Raw genomic sequence first — 20381 nt, 5'->3', positions numbered from 1 at the left:
AAATTAACAAAGACAGATCAAGAGGAGAAAACAAAATATTTAAGACATGTACATGGGTAAGTCACATAAACATGAAAAATCCCAAAGACTGTGAGGCAATATTGGGTACATATGACATTTTTGGACAAAGGGAAAAGCGTGGGGACTGGGTATTCTATTTCAAAAGTGAGAATGAGCAATTTATAGGTAGTTGACAAAGAGTAGAACATACAAGGCAGGAAAATTCTTGCTGGGCAACTCAGAAACAGTGGGACACATGGGGTATCTAGCTAATAGGCCCCAGCCTGAAGCCCCCCAATTTACCAATTCAAATTAGGCTATATAGTCTATGGCAAAACTCCTAAGATCTCCCTCCTGAAGCAAGTTTTTCTGTCTGAATGTCTTGGGTGGGAATAGGGAGACGTCAAAGTTTCTTTCTGAATCTTAGCTCTTAATAAACAGCTTAAAATCAATATCCCAAAAAGGCAGCTGCAGGATGGAAAAACTTTGGTCTCCTTCAAATTCAGGAAGTTTGATTTTTGGTTTTTACAGTGGATTATAATCAGTCTCATTATTTATTCTGATGCTCAAATCATCCCAGATTTGGCTAGTGGGAGCCCCTTTCAACTGGCTCCTGTGCCCTTGGGGCATGTCCTCATACTTCTCTGAGTGCTTCTTTATTTCCTGGCAAAATAAAATTTCCAGTCGCAGAGTGTTCTTTTTCTGCCCTAGCCCTGGAATCACACATTTCTCCAAGCCAGAAACTGAGATTTGGACATTGTGATGCTCATTGCAACTGGGATGTCACTGCTTCTAAGACCTATCAGTGCATACAACTGAGAAATATAACACAGCTATTTATTTATATCTATCTATCTATCTATCTGTCTGTCTGTCTGTCTGTCTGTCTATCTATCTATCTATCATCTATCTACTGATCTGTGTTAAAAAAACAAACAAACCATGACTTCAAACTGATTTCTCCAATTCTAACCCAATACCAGTTTCTTTTTTCCACATTTGTAAAGCCTTTCTCCAATAGTGAGAGACTGTGCTCCCACTATCTTCCATATAGTCACTTATTTGCTGAATCTTTTTGAGTGAAACCACGCTCACAGTTATGCCAGCCTTGTCCCCAGTCCTAGTGTTACTGGCACATCGTTTGAGTCACCCAACTCAGAAAAAAGAGAAGATGAAACAGGAAATTATTTGCACTGTTCTGCTTTCCCCATTCCCTACACATACATTATTTTCTCTCTTAAACGTTGCTCAAATTCATTCTTTCCTCTCCAGCTCTACTTCCACCGCCTGAGGTCAAGCCACTAACAGGCGCTACTGCTCCTGGTTTTGCTCCCACGGATCTCTGACAGTTTCTGTCATTTGCTATACACTTAATACATGCTTATTGAACTGAAAGAGGCGTGTTTTTTTTTTGGTCTGGTAAGAGTAAAGAGAATGACATGGTAAAGAAGAAGTTAGGGGTGTGGTGCTTTAGTGATCTGTTACTGCATAACAAAGCACCCTAAAATATAATGACTTAAAACAACAACTGTTTATTATTTCATATGATTCTGTGGGTGGACTGGGCAGTTCTGCTTCATGTGGTGTCAGCTGGTCACTGGATGACTGGAAGATTTAAATGGCCTCACTCCTGTGGCTGGATGTTGGTGCTGGTCACTGGAGCTCTGGTGATGCTTTCTTTCAGCTGGGGGTCTTAGACTTCCTCCATGTGGCCCTCCGCATGTGGTTGCTTGGGGGAGTCTAGGTTTCAACAAGGAGCATCCCAAGAGGACAACTCCCACATGCAAGTTTATCAAGCATCCATTGCATTATGTTTGTTTGCTAATGTCGCAGTTGCCAAAGCCAGTCACATGGCTAAGCCCACTGTCCACATGACAGGGGACTACATAAGGGCATCAGACTGAGAGCTGTGGTTCATTGGCGAAATCAAAGTAACCGTCTATTATTGGGGGACTGTAGATCCTTTTGAGTACCATAATAAAAGGTATCGAATTTCTGAGGAGGATTTTCAGTGTGAGAAAATAATGAAATGGGAACTCAATGCAATATTTTGACAAAAGAATTAGCTTGGGTCAAATACAATGGAATCTCTGCAAATACAATGACTGGCACCCAGACCTGACACTTTCCTTTCAATAGATTCATTTATGATGCAGCCATTAGAGCCAGCAAAGTATAATCTATATTGAAAGTGAGTTACCTAATCCAGTATTTAGCAAAAATAGCAACAGAACTCTTATTTCAAATTAATTCTTACAAAAAATACAAAACAGAAACAAGTATGGCAAAATACTCATGGTCATTTTATCTAAAGTTGACGTGTTTTGGTCCTCTCTGTTTTTATTTATTTTGGGCAATTTCAATAACAAAAATAATTAATAAAATAAAATTTAAAAACCGTTTTATAAAATAAGACACACAAAAGAAAAGTTGCTATGAGTAAAGGTTTGAAACTTTGCCCTTTTCATTCTCTCTGGTGACTGTCTGCTGCTACCCCTCCTGCTGGCATCCCTTAAATATGTCTGAGGAATTCAGCACAACTATAGACTAGATTTTGAAGACTGTCGACTAGCTTGCCTAGGAGATGCCCTAGAGGACACTCGGTATGCATTTCGGTATGTTCTGGTAATATTGATTTAAAACACTAAGTAGAATCAGTAGTCTGTGACAGATACTGTCACATAAGAGGAGACCAAGGAAATGAGCTGATTAAATAAAATGGTTCTTTGAGTTGGCCTAATGGTATAGGCAGTAACTGAAGTCCCTAATCAGACCATATTAGTTTGCTGGGGCTGCTTGTAAGCTGCAAACTGGGTGGCTTAAAACGACAGAATTTAATTTCTCACAGTTCTGGAGGCCAGAATTCCGAGAGCAAGGTGTGGGTAGGATTGGTTCCTTTTGGGGGCTCTGAGAGAGAACTCGTTCCATTACCTCTCTCCTGGTTTCTGGTGTTTGCTCACCATCCCAGGCTTTTCTTGGCATCACTCTCACCTCTGCTTCTGTTGTCACAGGGCATTCTCCCTGCATCTGTGTCTTTCTCCTTATAAAGACACCGGTCATATTGGGTTAGGGCCCGCCCTAATGCTGTGTGACCTCATCTTAACTTGATTATCTGCAAAGACGCCATTTCCATATAAAGTTACAGCCACAGTTTCCAGGTGGACATGAAGTGTGGGAGGACACTGTTCAACCCAGCGCACACACACCTACCACTGGAGGTGGTGTGAGTGTTCAATCACTCAAGGTGCTTCCCTCTTTCACCTCACCTAGCTACCCTTGTCATTGAAAACTTTATGGCCCTGACCATCACTTCCTAGCTTCTCACACAGAAGAGAGAACTTTAAAAAATATTTTTTGAGAATTATTTCCAATGATTTAATACTATCATAAGGTAATAAAAGAATTTTCTTTTAAATGAGTGCTTAAAGGAGAGTGGAAGGCCCACTGAAGTTCAGCAGTGAATGTTTTAGTAGTGTCAGTAAGATGGCTTTAGGCAATGCAGCAATCTTGAGCCCAATTGCGAAGCTCTTTAGGCAATTGGATAAATTAATATTCCTAAGTAATTTGATCAAAGACTAGGCCGGAATATATTTGCAACCTACTTCACCAGTGAGCATACCTTTGAGTTCTAAAGTCACAGAAATCCCGGTGAATTGCACTCATAATGATTCTCCTTTGGTCCTGGAAGGTACTCCATAACCTGAAAGGACTGTCCCAGCTGAATTCCCCTTAGGGTATTTTGTCTCCTGTGGGCACTTTTCACATCCCAGACCATGGCTGTCAGTCTCTCAGGCTGCTGCTTTCAGAGGCAGAAACCTGTTACTACCTAGTGGAAGGCTGTAAAGGTGCCACAGCTGCTGTGTGCGCCTGGCAGGAGCAGCCGGGGGCGTGGTCAGGGTTCACCCAGCGGGGTTGCTCGGCATCTTCTACCCTCCCCCAACCTGGCAGGCAACCGCCCAGGAGCCGACGGCTCTCTACAGTTTATTGCTACCAAAAGCACAGGAAATGGGGGTGGATATCTTCTGATTTCTGATTGAGGATGTGGAAAGTCATGCTGCAGGGATCAAAAGTAGAGAACTTTCTAAGCCATTTGAGAACTGCATTCCCAAGGCATTTGCTAAATGGATTCCAGCAGCAGCCGCAGCAGCAGTAGCAGCAGCAGTGACCCCCAGAAAAATCCAAAGAAGCGTTAGTCTGTGCAATGTTAACGGCATTGTCCCGTGAATATTTTCCCAAAGAAGGCAGGAGGCAAGTGGCTCCCTGCCAAGGGCACTGAGCAGCAGGGAGAGGAAGGGTCGGAAACTGTGCTTTGTGTATTGCTTGCTTATCAAGAGTCATGCTGTTTCCTGCGTTAAGGGAGCTGTGTGGTCTCCGCGGGGCGTTAGGAAGCTCTTGGATGGGACCGTTTCAACTTAACTTCTTGCTCATCATCGAGTTATTGCTACCTCATTTCATCACTTTTTAATTGTGTTTTGGGCTCTGTGCTTCATCTTAAAGGGCTCCTACATCGGACTAAGAATCTTTGTCCTGAAAATGCTCACAGTCCACGTGTGGTTGGGATCAAGGCTGGCTGAGTACCCAAAAGACACGCTAAGCAGGCACTTGGAAACTAGAAAAACAGAAACAAAGGTGTTTTTTTTGTTTGTTTGTTTGTTTCGGTTTTGTTGAAAAGCATGATATGTTTTCCTCCCAAAGCATAAAATCTTTCATTGTAGAAACTACGAATGTTATTGTTTAATTTTTAGGACACCAAAATATTTTAAGATTTGTAGGTTTTAACCTGGCGCTATAGTGGGTATGAAAAACATGAACACCAGTAACTAACACAAGAGAATATGATAAATACCACAGGTAGCGCCACAGTGCCAATATATTGAGAGATTGACAGACCTCCACCTGAGGAGGTGCTAATGAAGTGGACTTTGATGGGTAGGTAGGAGGGGTTGGGACACGTGATCCCTAAAAGCTATCCAAATGCTTAACTGCTGATTTGCAAATATGGGTGTGGGTAGGATGGGCAAGAATGCTCCAGGCAAAGGGGCTATTTTGGGGAATTATGAGCTTTCCCAAGTGCCTGGAGAAAAAGGCACATGGAAGGTCAAGGATCTCGGGGCCCAGGCTGGTCCAGTTTGCTGCAGCAGGAAGGATTCCTTAGACCTCCTTTACTCTCTTCAATCCATCAGGAAAGTCAGGAGAGACTGCTTTCTTTTGTATAGGTTACTCTGCCTGGGGCAAAGGCCAAGCTTGTCCTGCCTGTACCTGACCCTGCTCAGGGTAGAGGGAAACCCCCTGTGTAGCTTTCTTGTTTGATGTGCCGAGTGCTCAGCTCACCTGTCTGTGTTCCTGGACTGCTTCTGTGTACTTAGAGCTAACCTTTAAAGGATGACATTTGAGAATGCAGCCCCAAACTTCCTGTGCAAAGTACAATGAGTTCGTGTCTGTTCAGAGCTATAGACATTCCCTTTTGTCTGTGAGCTGCATGACCAATGTACTTGGCCACATTAAGAATGAAGTGGGCACATGGGAACGTTTTCAAAGGCATCAAATGGTGCTGTTTGGGCAGAGGAGAGCCACCACATGAAAATATCCCAGGGCTGCTTCCTGGTGCAGGGCAGACCCTGGTTCAGTTGGCGTTGTGCTCAGCACCTCTCACATACCCTTTATATGTCCTGCTGCTGATAACAACACCCTTCTGGAGAAAGTCTGTGTCTCTCCCTTGTGTCGTTACATGTTACTGAAACTTTCATGTGCATTTTATTCACAGGATTTTGATGGCTTCTTCCTATCCAAATTTATTTTCTCCTTGATCTTGTTTTTCCCTCCCCCTTCTTTCCATCAAAGGTGAAAACCAATATTATTAACATAGGGACATTGATAGTACCTTGAGGGGCACAGCTCTACGAACCATACGACCCGTTGGCAGGAGTTCTGTGTGGTCACGGAAAGAGAGGGAGGTATACATAAACACACCATAACAAACTCAGCAGAGCAGTTTAAAGATGAAGATGAACAGTGTTACTGCTTAAGGAGCAAAGATAAAACATTTGCAAATTTAAAATATACTTTCGCACCTCTCCCTCTTCGGGATTTGGTAACATAGGTTTGCAAAATAATTGTAGCTCCCAATTAGCACAGGATGAAACTGTTAGATGTTAAAAACTGTTAACTGTTCATGGATCAAAATTAATTGAGTCATGGGGTGAGGGGGTGTTTACATTTGTTACATTTCTTGTCTCCACTGCTGCCCTGAACCTGCACATTTACTCTAGATTAATAGAGATTATCCAAAATTTGTATATGTATGTAAAGACTACGGAAGAGAAGCTTGAGTTGGCAGTAAAAAGCTAACTGTGTGACCATGGGCAATTTATTTGACCTCTCTCAATTTATCTTTCCTCACTTTTAGAATAAAGAGGTTGGACTAAACATCTTTCAATCTTTAATAATCCGTGATTAACAGAAGAGAGCACTGTATAGAATAGTAAATGCTGTCTTAAGATTCAGCACTGGCTTTGATCCTTATAATTGTGTGACCCAAATGACATAATTTCTTTTCCCTGGACCTCGTTTCATCTGTAAAATTATGGGATTGGCCTCTATATGTTATAGAACTCAAAGAGTTCATCCACCCAGAGCTAGCAGAGCCAAACACTAAACACCAAGAATTGCAGTGGAGAAATATTAGCTATTTTATTATGAATGGTGCCACCCAGGAGAAAGGGAAGCTAATGCTCAAAAGCCTGAACTCCCCAATGGTGTGTAGGTTACAGATTACATAGGGCAAAATCACAAGACACCTTGGGTTAGGGGTTCGGGGTTGCGCTAGATGCTGATTGCTAGGAGGTGAGGTAAGAGTAATAAATCATTTCTTCAGGTCTTGAGGACAGTTCTGAGGTCTGCTCTAGTGTCCCTCTGTCTGGTTTCATAGGAAAGTAGATGGGGGTCTTTCCACCTTGGGGCTCAGGAGCTGAAATATAACTTAGGTCAAGATGTTATCTTTAGCCTGCCAGAGATCCGAACCTTGTGACCATTAGTCAGGTCCAGGCTGCTACTTTCTGCTATGTCAGGGGTTGCTGATTATCTGGGGGAAAGGCTAGGTCTCTGGAAGGTATATTTATAGATAGAGATACGATTTCTAAAGCTAGAATTTAAAGCTAAATTTAATCAAAGTCGTAAGGAACTTTGGTTTCATATACTCTTTATTATTATAGCTTTGAGGTCTAATGTTTTGTAGTTTTCCTCCGTTAGGGTAGAAATGTCCCTTCTTTGCATTTTACTCCCACATTAGGGGAAAAGGGAGGGAGTTGTGAAAAGCCTGATATTAATTATCATAAATTTTCTCTCAGTCTCTCTATCTGTTTTGTCCTCTCTTTCTAGCCTTTCTCTCCCCTTTCTCTCCCTCCCCAACTTTCTCTCCCATTGTTCTTCTAGAAAAACAGGAAAGTTTACTCACAATCGACTTTGCAGACTCAGCTTTGCCTAGTGAGTCCTGTAGAAGGGGAAGAAATCCTTAAATCTTTACCATGTTTGTTTTGAAGACAGTTTACAGTAAACCCTGTGGCTTGCAGGTAATTAGGCTCTTCAGGCTGCTAACACTTGGAGCCTTGTATTACTGAGGTATAAGTGTAACTTAGAGAGAAAAAACTTAAAGTCACAGTGGCTTGAAAAAGTAGTTTATTTCCTACTCAGGCAATAATCCAGAATTTGCGGTCCCAGGCTGGTGTAGCAGCTCTGAGCCATGAAGTCCTTGGGATCCCAAGGCTACTGCAGCCCTCAACTACATGATTCAGGCTGGATATGAGGGAGAAGAGGGGGCCTTGAGAAACTGGCACACTCAGCTCATGTTTACATCCTATTGGCCAGACCTCAATCACATGACCACATCCAGCTGCAAGGGAGGCTGGGAATTGAAGTCCACCAACTTTCGCCATGGATTCAGGCAAAAATTGAAGATTCCATCACCTTGGAAGAAGGGGAGAATAAGTATTGGGAACAGCTAGCCATCTCTGCTACTATCTCCATTTGGCTAGTGAATCTTGAATATGTTCTTTCAATTGTTAGAAACCAGAGGGGAGGAGGGGCGAGTCCTAGGACCTTCAATGTCCAGCATCCTCTTATTTCGCTTCATTCTTTCTTGTCCTGAAAGACTCCTGGCCACTCCCACTACGCATTGCCATCTCCCAAGAACTCCAAATCATTCATACATTTACTCATCTATAAATATTTGTTGAGGACCAGCTCTGTGGTCGGCACTGTACTAGGCGAGGGGACCAGAAAGATAAATGAGATATAACCTTTTCCCTAAGGAGTCTACAATCTAGTAGACAGGAACAGACATGTAGACCAACTGCCCTGAATTGTTAAAGAAACACTGATGGACACTTGAACTAGGTATTGTGGGGTATAAGAAAAGAAGTAGTTAATTCTAACTTCAAAAACAAAGTGTGTGGGGGGGGGCGGGGGCATGGTAATACTTCATAAAGGAAGTCTCCATTAAACTGGGTGCTTAAGGTAGAATTCCTTGGATGGAGGGGCAGGGCTGGCTTTCTGCCTTTTTTCTTCCTTTTTTACTTCCTTCTTCATGACTAATGTTTTGCTTCTAACTACCTTTATGTAAACAGATCAACTTGGCTGCTGTCCTGTTAAAAATATACTACCCTTGGCTAAGCTCAAGTTACCAACTTGCATATTCATATACATTGCAATTTCTGTAACCTTGCCTCTTAGAAAAACTAGACAAAATAAAGTTAATTATTGAAGGCAATTAACTGCAGAAATACCTTAATTCTAAAGGTTACAGAACTCGGCACAATGTAAACTCTGGTGGGAATCTGTAGAAGTAAAGCAACTGCTTTTACATGGAGAAATTAGTGGGTTCTGTACAAATGTAATTGTAAGCAAGATAATAGAATATAGCTTCACATTTCCTAAATCGCTGAGCCATTGTCTGCTCAACTACTAACAAACAGTTTAAAGAAGTTTTTTTTTTTCCCCTCTAGTTATCATACAAGGAAGTGTTTAGGAGAATATGATTTATCACCCAGTCAGTGAATTTTCATTGACTAAGTCGATAGGAAATTCTCCATTTTTTCCCCGAAGTTTGAAAATATGCATTTTTCCATATAGAAAACTTATTTTTTCTTATGTATGATTTTTATTTTACAATTTTAAATTCCTTGGAGAATATCTTATTTTCAAGTATAAAATTCAATTTCACAAGCAGGTCTGCATTATCTAATGAAGCAAGATGAACTATATAAAGCAGAGGCCCCCAGATTGTTTTCAATAAAGGGCCAGAGAATACATATTTTAGGCTTTGCGGGCCCCGTACAGTGTTTGATGTGTATTCATCTTTGTTTACTTTTTTTTTCAGCAGTCCTTTAAAAAGTAAAAATCATTCCTAGCTTGTGGGCCATACAAAAAAAAAAAAAAAAAAAGGCTTCTTTTGTCCTGTGGGCCTTAGTTTGCCAGCTTCTGAATAGCCCTGATTTCAAAATCTTACATACATATAAATAACTATAATATAAAGCATATATGTTAATGCTATATAATAGATGTACATGTGTGGATATGCAGAATTTGTCTCTCTTCCAATGTTCTTCTTCCTAGCAATGATATCATTATTCATATAATTATGAAGCCAGAAATCTCAACATGACCCTCTCCTTTCCTTTACCCGTGCACTTAATCTATCATCAAGTTCTGTCCATTTTACATCCTGGACATCTCAGATTGATTCACTTCTCTCTCACTGCCACACTACTATAAAACTCTCACAATCCTTGGCTTGGAATACAAGATTCCTAATATGTGTCTCTAGCCCACTCTCATCTCTTTTGCTTCTTATTACAAATGTATTAAGTCTTCTTCCTATATCTCTTCCCCTTTCCTCTCTTTTTTCTTCCTCTTCCTTCTCCTCATCTTCCTTTCCCATCCCTTCCCGAAACAGTTCAATCCTAAACCATCTGCAGTGTGGGAGGAGGTGGGGAACTCCAGTGGCCCAGTGTGGTTGTCTGATCCTGAACTGGGTGAAGACTGTCAATGTGGGGGCAAGAGTGTGTCTTGATGTGGGTATGAGAGCCAGGTAAGTTAAGGAAGATACCCCAAGGGAGGATAGCCTAGAATCAGGGTTCAGGGTGGGAGTTGGGAGGGTGTGGCAGTGAAGATGGGAGAAAAGTTACATATACTGGACTGATCAAATAGGTAAATATAATTAAGGATACTAGAAGCCAGGTTTTTCGCTTTCTGAGAAGGAAATTACAAGTATATACAGAGAGGAAACTAGAATGATACCTGTGATATTAGACTGGGATTAGAAGTACCAATGAATTCATGATTTTCAATAGATGATAGATAGATAGATAGATAGATAGATAGATAGATAGATAGATAGATAGATAGATATGTAGATGTAAATATAATTATGTGTATGACCGTGTATATGTATATATGTGTGTTCATGTGTGTCCTTTAACTCTGTCCACATAGAAGTACTGGGAACAGTGACGGCACAATAGCAATGAGCCCATTTAATGTCCAGATCTTTACTTGTATGTACCATTTTCCAGTAAAAGACACGAGGATTCCTTGAAGTATTGGCCAAATTTGGGGCTAGGTAGAGAAAGTACAAAATGAGCCTACAACATCTTGTTGTGCCCCCAAACCAGGAAATATTTAAAACAACAACAACAAAACTAGGAAAATAATGGCAAAAGGACACGAAGCCAGCTTGAATGGATACTCATTGGCCAAATCTGCTTTATGATCCAGTCTAGTGCTTCTCAAATATTCTGTGTAATTATCAATAAACATATTTATTTAAAATGCAGATTTATAAGCTCCATTTCCCAAATTTCAGATACATTGGCCTAGAGAGGGGCCTACAAATGTGCATCCTTATCAAGCCCCCACACGTTTCTGATGTAAGTTGTCTGTGGACTTCACTTTAAAAATCATGGATCCAGCCCCCTATCTCTTTTCCCCCTGTCTCATTTCTTGTTACTTCCTTTCCCTGTGCTGCATGTGCTATGGTGGTTCAACTTTCAGATGACTAGGAAAGCCAACAGTGAATTTTTTGCAGAGTATTTTTAATAGAGTAGGACTATGTGAAAAGCAGACTACAGGGGCTGAAGAATAGAAAGAGTCAGAAGCAGTGGAAGAGTTTGTTACTCTGGAAGAAGGGATATGCATATTTTGTGGTCCCTCAATATGCATTTCCCTTCTTCCCGAGTGATAGAATTTTAACTGACCACACAGCCACAGACTCCTGACTGTATCTGTCAGCTTCTCTTGCAGCTGGATGTGACTATGTCACCAAGTTCTGGACATTGGCTTGTTCTGGACATTCCAGCTTGTCCTCTTAAAAGAAAGAAGCATGCCATCTCATTGTTATTTTCCTTCTGCCGCGGCTAGAATGGAGTTGATGGGAACTGGAGCAGCTAACTTGGACCACGACGTGGAAACAATGTGTGGAGGACTGCAGAGTCAAAATAAAGAGGGAGGTTGGACCAGTGCTAGCTTCACGGAAAAGAGCTGCCCGACCAACCTGTACCTTTATGTGAAAGAGAAATAAATGTCAGTGTTATTTAAGTCATTGTTAATTTTGTTCTTTGTTACTGCAGCCAAACAGTCCCCTAACTAATAATACCCTGTCTATGAAGTCATAGTAACCTTCTCACTATAGTTGTGAGTATTCCTCACAACTACCCAGCAATGAGACATTGTCAGGTGGCTGGGGGCTGACAATCTGGTGCTCCCACTGGGGTGATTCAGGCCAATTCAGGATAGCAGTGGCAACAACATCCTCCTGCAGCCCAATCGTCTTGGTCAGACTGTCAACCACGACACGACTGCTGTGCCTCCTCCAAACTGCCTTTGCTCCTGCCTGCTTCCATTACTAAATCACTTCATAGGCACAATGTCTGTACCTCACCTCTCAGTCAGCTCCTCCTTCTTACACCTGCTCATCAATCTGTATTCAGGAGTTACATTGAGGGACTTCATCTCAATAAAGCTTTCCTAACACCCTCTACCCTGGTCTCCCCTGGTTGATTGCCAACTCTGTCCTTAGGGCTGCACATTGCCCCCGTTGTAACCATGTTTCTACCCCTCACCAGGCTCTCTTTATGCTTACCTGTCTTCATGATGCCGCTTCCATGTTGTGCTATTTTTCTATTTCTAGCATCTCTTATATGGTTGGTGCTTAATATACATGTTTTAAATGAAAATAAACCATCTTTCTGTAAAGTATTTGAAATTTAAAAATAAAACAGTAGGTGGCAGCCTAGTCCTGTTAAAACCAACTATTGCGCTTCTTGAATTTTTTTACCAACATGAGCCAGTAGGTGGCACTCTCTGACAGAACAGTCTTTCTCACTCATTGAGTCCCTCCCTGGTTCCTTTTAGGAAACAGTGGATGGCACAGTATTATATATCATTATACAGTCATGCACCACCTAACAACGTTTCAGTCAGCTATGGACTGCATAAACAACCGTAGTCCCATAAGATTATAATGGAGCTGAAAAATTCCTATCACCTAGTGATGTAGACATCACAGCTATGCATTACTTACATGTTTATGGTGATGCTGGTGTAAACCTACTGTGCTGCCAGTCATATAAAAGTATAGCACATGCAATTAGGTTCAGTACCTAATACTTCATAATGGAACTACATTATACTTTTTATCATTATGTTAGAGTGTACTCTTTCTACTTATAAAAAAGTTTACTGTAAAATCGTATGCTGTGTTACTCTAGAGCAGCTTTATGCACCTAGTGTTTGCTGTGTCTCTTGATTGCATCATTTTCTTTTGTGCTTGATTTAATCTCATGTTGTATAGACTTGTAGCCTAGGTGCAATAGGCTATACCATAGACCATTTAGCTTAGGTGTGAAGAAGGGTATGCCATCTAGGTTTGTGAAAGTGAACTCTGAAATGATTGCACAATGACGAAATTGCTTAACAACGCATTTTTCAGAACATATCCCCATCGTTAAACAGCGCATGACTGTACATGCATATCTGTATTAGAATCTAAAACTATTTACCTCCACACAGTTTACTATCAATAAGACGTTACTATTCACTGTCCTCACCAATAAGTCTTTGCTACGGGAAACTTGCCCAGAAAGATAAAAGTTGCAAAATCACACTGTTCAACTTACCAATAGGGACAATCAAACAGCTCTTTACTCCCTAAGACTCTTGAAAATCCTTGCTGCCCACTCATCCTTAATTATTATTATATCATAATCTTTACCAAATCCTAATCAAATCTCTGCATTACAAGACTCATCTTAAACCAAACTCCCAAACATCATAAGTATCTTGACTTTGCCCTCTGGCTTTGAGCTGCGACAAGGACTTAATCTAGGTAGTTATGTCCATTATAGCTGTGAGAAATTATCTCAATTCAACAGATTGTTTCATTGGTAGTTGGGAGGAGCCAACATTTGACAGTTATGTGTAAACCTGAGCATACAAGTATATTCCTTAGGACTTTGCCACTCAAAATATAGGTTGTTAAAATGCAGAGACTTGGGCCCAATGGATCCAGAATCTGCACTTTAACAAGATAACCAGGTGATCATGAAGGGTGTGGCTCTTAGGGCATTACCTCAATCTCTTATAAAGAACAAGCGCAGATTTTAAAGAACAATTGTTTCTTCTGTTCTCAGTTGAAGTTCATCTAGTTATCATTAAAAACAATAGAATAAAAAAGATTTGGATGCAAGTCTCTGTTTAATTAGAAAATTCTATAGTTTTGTTTTAGACAGAGCTGCCATAAGAGGACAGGTGAGTTTCTCAAGTATATGGGGAAACATACGTGCTGAATTCATTTAAGTTATTTTTAAAACACACTGCCAGTGATTTCTAGGAGAGACCTATGAAACAATGGGAGCATGGTATATCACCATATGTGGAGCCACGGCCTTGTATTTCATAGATATGGTGCTTAATCCACAGGCATATTTTAAATATTTTATTACATTAAAAAGTTAAATGTGTGGGGTAACATTTGTTAACAACATTACATAATATTTAGGTGTAAAAGATTATAATTTGATATCTGTATTCTCTATCACATGCTCCCAACCCAAAGTCTTGTTTTCTTCTGTGACCATATATTTGACCCCCTTTACCCACTTCACCCTTACCCCACCCTCTCAACCCACGTCCCCTTTGGTAGCCACTATTCTGTTATCTGTATCTCTGAATTTATTTTTGTTTGTTTCATTAGTTTGTTTGTTGCTTTTTACTTCATAGTCTACATATGAGTGAAACCATATGGTTCTTGTTCTTTTTCATTTGACTTAATTCACTTCGTAATATCCTCAAGATCCATTCACATTGCAAATGGCAATATTTCCTCTTTTATGACTGAGTAATATATACATAGTACTCCACATCCTCTCCTACATATGCTATTTCTTGTCTTTTGTATAATAGTCATTCTAACAGGTATGAGGTGGTAGCTCATTGTGGTTTTGACTTGCATTTCCCTAATAACTAGTGATGATGAATGTCTTTTCACTTGTCTGTTGGCCATTTCTGTGTCTTCTTGGGAGAAGTGTGTGTTCAGGTCCTCTGCCCATTTTTTAATCAGATTGTTTGTTGTTGTGGTTGTTGTTGTTGTTAACTTGTGTGAGTTTTTTAAAATTATTTTGGATATTAGCCCCTTACCAGAAGATATCATTTGCAGATATCTTCTCTCACTAGTTTGGTTGCCTTTCAAAAAATATTTTTAATCTGGATTTGTTATTTACACCATACTCTCTAATGTCTTGTATTAGTATCTTTCTTGAGATCTGAGCTCCTTTGTCTTAGAGATTTCTGTTGATATACCAAACAGATGAAATGGACTGAATGTGGCATTTGTGATCAGAAGACCTAGATTAAAAATCACAGTCTGCCACTTCCTGGCTGTTTGACTTGGGCTATCCCCTTAACATTTTTAAACCTCAGTTTTCTCATCCTAAAATAGGGGAAATGCTATCTGTGTACAAGTACTGATTTGGGGACTAAAGAGAGATAAATTTTGCAATAAAATTTCTATAGTCGTTTATCTTAAACACACTGGCATAGCATCCACATATTATTGGGTATTACAATAATGGATATTAATGAATTAATGCACGACATCATTTTAATAGGGCAAAAAGAGGAAGGCCAGAGTTTATACAGATAACGGCTTACCACTCAGAAAACTGTTTCTAATGGTGGTAAATTTTGGCAACTTGGGAAGTATGATAATAGGTACGTGGATTTGGTCAGAGATATCTCACATCACACCACTACCTAATTCTGCATCAGACAGACTACATTTCTTTTGTTTAAAGTATTGAATCAGAAAGTGCACCTATTCTCTAATGACTTTTATTTCTTCAAGTCAGCCCCTCTGAAAACCACACAAGCTACTGTTTTTTTCTATTGGCTACTTAATGAGCTTATTTTCCTCACTAGGATTCATGCCGTGCCTACACTAAGGTTTGTCTATAAATTGTTGGACCTCCTCTCAGGTTATGCAGAAAAGAACAGAGGAGAGCCCTGACTGCACTGCCCAGATTAAAAGAATACCTAGGGGGAGTAACTATATTTAATTTGTGTGTTTCAGAGCTTGGTGCTATGCCTAGGGCATTGTGAGAGCTCTGAAAATGTTAGAAACTTACATAACAATATTCACAGGTGATTTTAGAAATACTACTACTAATGAACGTGGGTATGACTCATTCATAGGAAAACAACAGAAGCAGGACACTGACTCTGAGTTTTGGTTCTGTTTTGATTTTTTTGTGTGATAAACTTAGAACCTCAGAGTCCTGGGACAAGTTTGAGTCCTGACTCAGCCATGGATTAGTTGTTTGGCTTTGGGTGAGTCACCTAACTTCTCTGGAGCTAAATTTCCTCATGTAAGATCTGGATTAGATTCTAAGATGACCTTCAGCAATATAGTTTTTCTCAGGAACAGGCATAGATGGGTGCCTCTCGCCCAGGGTTGTTCCAAGGACTTATTGATTTCCCCCTGAATCAGATGATTGCTCTGTGACCCATTTGGGTGGTGGGTCCACATCAGCCATTTATTGGGCAAGTGACTAATAGCCTCTCTTGACTTGTGAGTCTCCTAGGTAAAATGGGCAATGCAAAATAAGTTATTATCCCACACCCGCCAGGTTAGTAAAAATTAAACATGGGGTCATACCAAATATTGGTGAGGATGTGGACTACTGCAAACACTCATACACTGTGGTAAGAACTAAAATTGGTGTAATCCCTTTAGAAAATATATTTTAATTATTTAGTACAATTGAATATATGCATAGCTATGGCCCATCAATTCTACTCCAAGGTATATATCTTACAGAAACTCTACTACATTCTCAAGAAGATAATTGAATAAGAAAGTACTTAGCAGGATTTCTTGTAATTGTTTCAAGCCAGAAATAATTTGTATACCCATAATACTAGAATAGATAAGTCAACTTTGGTAAAATCATAAAATGGAATATTATAGAGCAGTGAAATTGAATGGTCTGAAGCTACATGAAACAATATGGTTGTATGTCACCAACACAACGTTAAGTGGAAGGAGCAAGCTCAACAAATATACACATAAAGCTGAAAACAGCATGTCTTGAATGCCTTCAATATTCAAAACAATGCAAGTTGAATCTCAGATATTTGCACATCCATGTTCACCACAGTGTTATTCACAACAGCCAACAGGTGGAAGGAACTCAAATGTCCATTGATGGATGGATAAAAAAATATGTTACATCATTCAATGAAATATTATGTAGCCTTAAAAAAAAAAGGAAATCCTGTCACATGCTACAACATGGATGAAGCTGTTAAACCTAAGTGAAATAAGCCAGTCACAAAAAGACAAATGCTGTATGATTCTACTCATACAAAGTATATAAAGTTGTCAAAATCATAGAAACAGAAAATAGAAAGGTGTTTGCCAAGGGCTGGGGAAGGAGGGAGATTCATTTTTAGTAGCATGACAATGTGAATATACTAAACACTACTGAACTGTTCACTTAAAAATAGTTAAGATGGCTTTATAGTAAAGATGGCTTAACATTCTCTTGGTTTTGACACTGTGCTAGAGCAATGTCTGTTCTTTTCTTCTGCACCGAAAGGACAATTTATCCTTTTAAATGTATTCAGAAAGTCAGCCCATTATATTAACTTAATTGTATGAAAGGGTATGAATGACCCAGAATATCCCTTCAAAAATTATCTTTACTTTATTATAAACTATAGTTGCATCTAATTGAAGAACTCCCGTGCTAGGGTGGTTTTGTAATTGTGTGTTCATTATTAGGGTCTGAATCCCAAAATAATAACAGGAGGTTTTGAATCTGCAAATGAAAAGGCACTTCAGTTTGGGAACAAGTCAAAGTTAGCAAAGAGATGGACAGGGAAACACTTATGGATGTGGCCAGAGCATCTATACGTACTAAATTTCATGCTGACCTTGCTGATGTCTTAACCAAAGCTACAGTTGACTCCATTTTGGATTTTAAAATGGACTCCATTTAGAAAAAAACACCCGATATGAACTTATTGACACTTCATGGTTGAGATTATGAAGATGAAACATAAATCTGAGAATGCCACAGGCTTAATCAGAGGTCTTGTTTTTGGACCATTGGGGTATGGCATCCTGATACGAAAAAAATAGTAGAAGATACATATCCTGTCATTTATGTGTCATTTGATTATGAAAAAGCAGAGGTGAATTCTGGCTTTTTTTTTCTTTTTAACTAATTGCACTAAAGTGTGCACAGGTAAAGCAAGCCATTTTAATCCAATGAACAGGATGTTTTGCTTTAACTTCAGTGATGTAAAAATACATGTTAGATAAGCATGCTATCTACCTTGTTATTAAATATTCCTTGAAAATAAAAATATAGTTAAGATGGTAAATTTAATGTTATGTGTTTTTAACTACAATACTTTTAGAAAGAAAATATGTGGAAAACATCAGATTACATCGCTAATGCCTTTAACATTGTTTACATTTTTTAGAGAACATTTAAAATACAAACTACATTTTTTGTGATTCTTTAAAAGAAAAATAAAAAACTTGGGCCTAGAGTTAGGAAAAAGTTTTCTGTATTGAATAGAGACAATAAAAGCAGTTTGTTTAGGTATAGACTGAAAGATCTGTGTGTAATGGGACAAGCATACCTATTTATTCAACAAATAAATATGTAATAGGAGAGATGCTAAGATAAATATAATGATCACAATCAGGAAAACTGAAATATTGTCTCATTTGCCAGGTATGTCAATTATTCAACAACGATTATTAACAACATACTAGAGACTAAAAGCTGGGGACAAAATTGTGAAACAAGAAAGAGCTCATTGTCTTAGGAATGTAAATATGAAATTGAAGCACATAGGGAGGACATGTGACCCTTTCTTGGCAGACTTAGGGAATCTTCCTGAAGGAATGATATCTAAACTGAAATGGGCAGAGCAGGATATAATAAGCTGAAAGAAGGCTGGGGATGTGGAGGAGCAGAAGCAGAGAGAACTTGGTGTTTGGAGAATTGAAAGTACCCAGTGTGACCTGAGTTTAGACTGTGTGTTAATGGGGGGGCGGGTGCAGTGATCGTGGTGCTGGAGGGTTGAAGAGAGTTAGTGCCAAGAAATGAACTTGGGGAAATAATCAAGGCCCTTGGATTAAAAATATGGACCTTGGTAAAAAAGGTGAAAGGGATTAAGAATTACAAATTGGCAGTTTTAAACATACACTGTTTCCCCGAAAATAAGACCTAGCCAGACAATCAGCTCTGATGTGTCTTTTGGAGCAAAAAATAATATAAGACCCGTTTTATATTATATTATATTATATTATATTATATTATATTATATTATATTATATTACATTACATTGTATTACATTACATTATATTATACCCAGTCTTATAGTAAAATAAGACCAGGTCTTATATTAATATTTGCTCCAAAAAATGCATTAGAGCTGATTGTCTGGCTAGGTCTTATTTTCGGGGAAACACGGTAGTCACAGGATTGTAAAATACAGCATAGAGAATATAGTCAATAATATCGTAAGAACTATGTACGGTGTCAGATGGGTTCTAGACTTATGGTGATGATCACTTATAAGGCATATAAATGTCTAATCACTGTGTTGTGCACCTGAAATATAATATTGAATGTCAACTGTAATTGGAAAATCCATTAATTTTTAAAAAGTATGGAATCTATCCAGAGGGAAATGGTGGAATCAGTGAAAGATTTTAAGTGGGAGGAAGAGGTAAACAGATTTGCTCCTTAGGAAAAACAACACTCCCTCTATACTGTGTTCACTTAATTGGAAGGGGCAAGATTGAAGGCAGGGAGACCAGTTAGGAGGTTGTTGCCAGTAAAACATGCTGGCATTCAATTGGGAATGAAAGGAAGGCGCAGATTTAAGAAATAGAATCAACAGGAATTTAGTTTATTAGCTCTGTGGGATAAAGGAGGAAAAGGAGATAAGGAACACTTGACAAGTTTAGTGCCTGAGGAGAGATTAGCATGGAGAGTGAGTAGTAGAGAGCAGAGACCAGTGTGATAGGTGACACAGGAGGAGGAACAGGTTTTGGGGACAGAAGATGAACCCTGTTTTGAACTCTTTGATTTGAGGCCCTTGTAGAGAAAAATCCATTAGATAGTTGAATACGTAAATCTGGGGTTCGAAGTCTCATTTGGTCTAAAGATATAAAAACCTCTATTACAGTATGACCTTGTTACTGAACCAAACTGGGACCTTCTTCCTTATACACTGGAGCACTTTGATTATTAAGGTTTTAGTTATTAATATTTTGGGTGGAAGAGATGTAAAAACCTTACTGCATCCAGGAATGGGGTAGTGAAGGCTAGTTATGTTCTAGTAGGATATCTACACTTTTAATAATGTTGCACGTACAGAATTCCCTCTCCCAATGGAGTAGATCACAAGATCTTTTTGAAAAAGAAATTCATGGAGTCAGTTTATCATTGCTTATGCTCCAAGTCTTTTTTGAACATGGTTTCTCTAACTTTTTTTCCCTTAACTCCTCTGAAAAGAGATCTATCAGGATGGCAGCAGGAAATATTCTGCCTGTTTTTTCTATTGCCCCTTCACCTTTCCTTTTTTCTTTCTCTTCAGATATCCCTTAAGATTAAAATAAAGACAGTACCACAAACAGCCAACTTAGATTCTGGTTTGACTTAAATGAAGATACTGCTTCACACAATCTTAAAATAAACTTATGGAATCAAAATTATGCTGAAACATACAAAAACAAAACAGAAAAAGCCTCCATAGCTCCATTAGAAAAGAAAGATACTAACATTTCTTTTTGTCTTCCTGTTAT

The 20381-nt window shown here is 39.2% G+C and overlaps 1 protein-coding gene and 1 long non-coding RNA gene across 7 annotated transcripts in view; one reads left to right on the top strand and one right to left on the bottom strand.

The window, feature by feature from the left end:
* The window catches only part of LOC308501774 (uncharacterized protein), a 101545-nt gene that overhangs the window by 45708 nt on the left and 35456 nt on the right, over positions 1-20381 (top strand). The window lies entirely within an intron of this gene.
* The window catches only part of LOC308501775, a 75101-nt gene that overhangs the window by 25717 nt on the left and 29003 nt on the right, over positions 1-20381 (bottom strand). The window lies entirely within an intron of this gene.

The sequence above is a fragment of the Rhinolophus hipposideros genome, assembly GCF_964194185.1.
Source record: "Rhinolophus hipposideros genome assembly, chromosome: 9".
Lineage (NCBI taxonomy): Eukaryota > Metazoa > Chordata > Mammalia > Chiroptera > Rhinolophidae > Rhinolophus > Rhinolophus hipposideros.
This window is presented reverse-complemented; position numbering and strand designations above follow the sequence as displayed.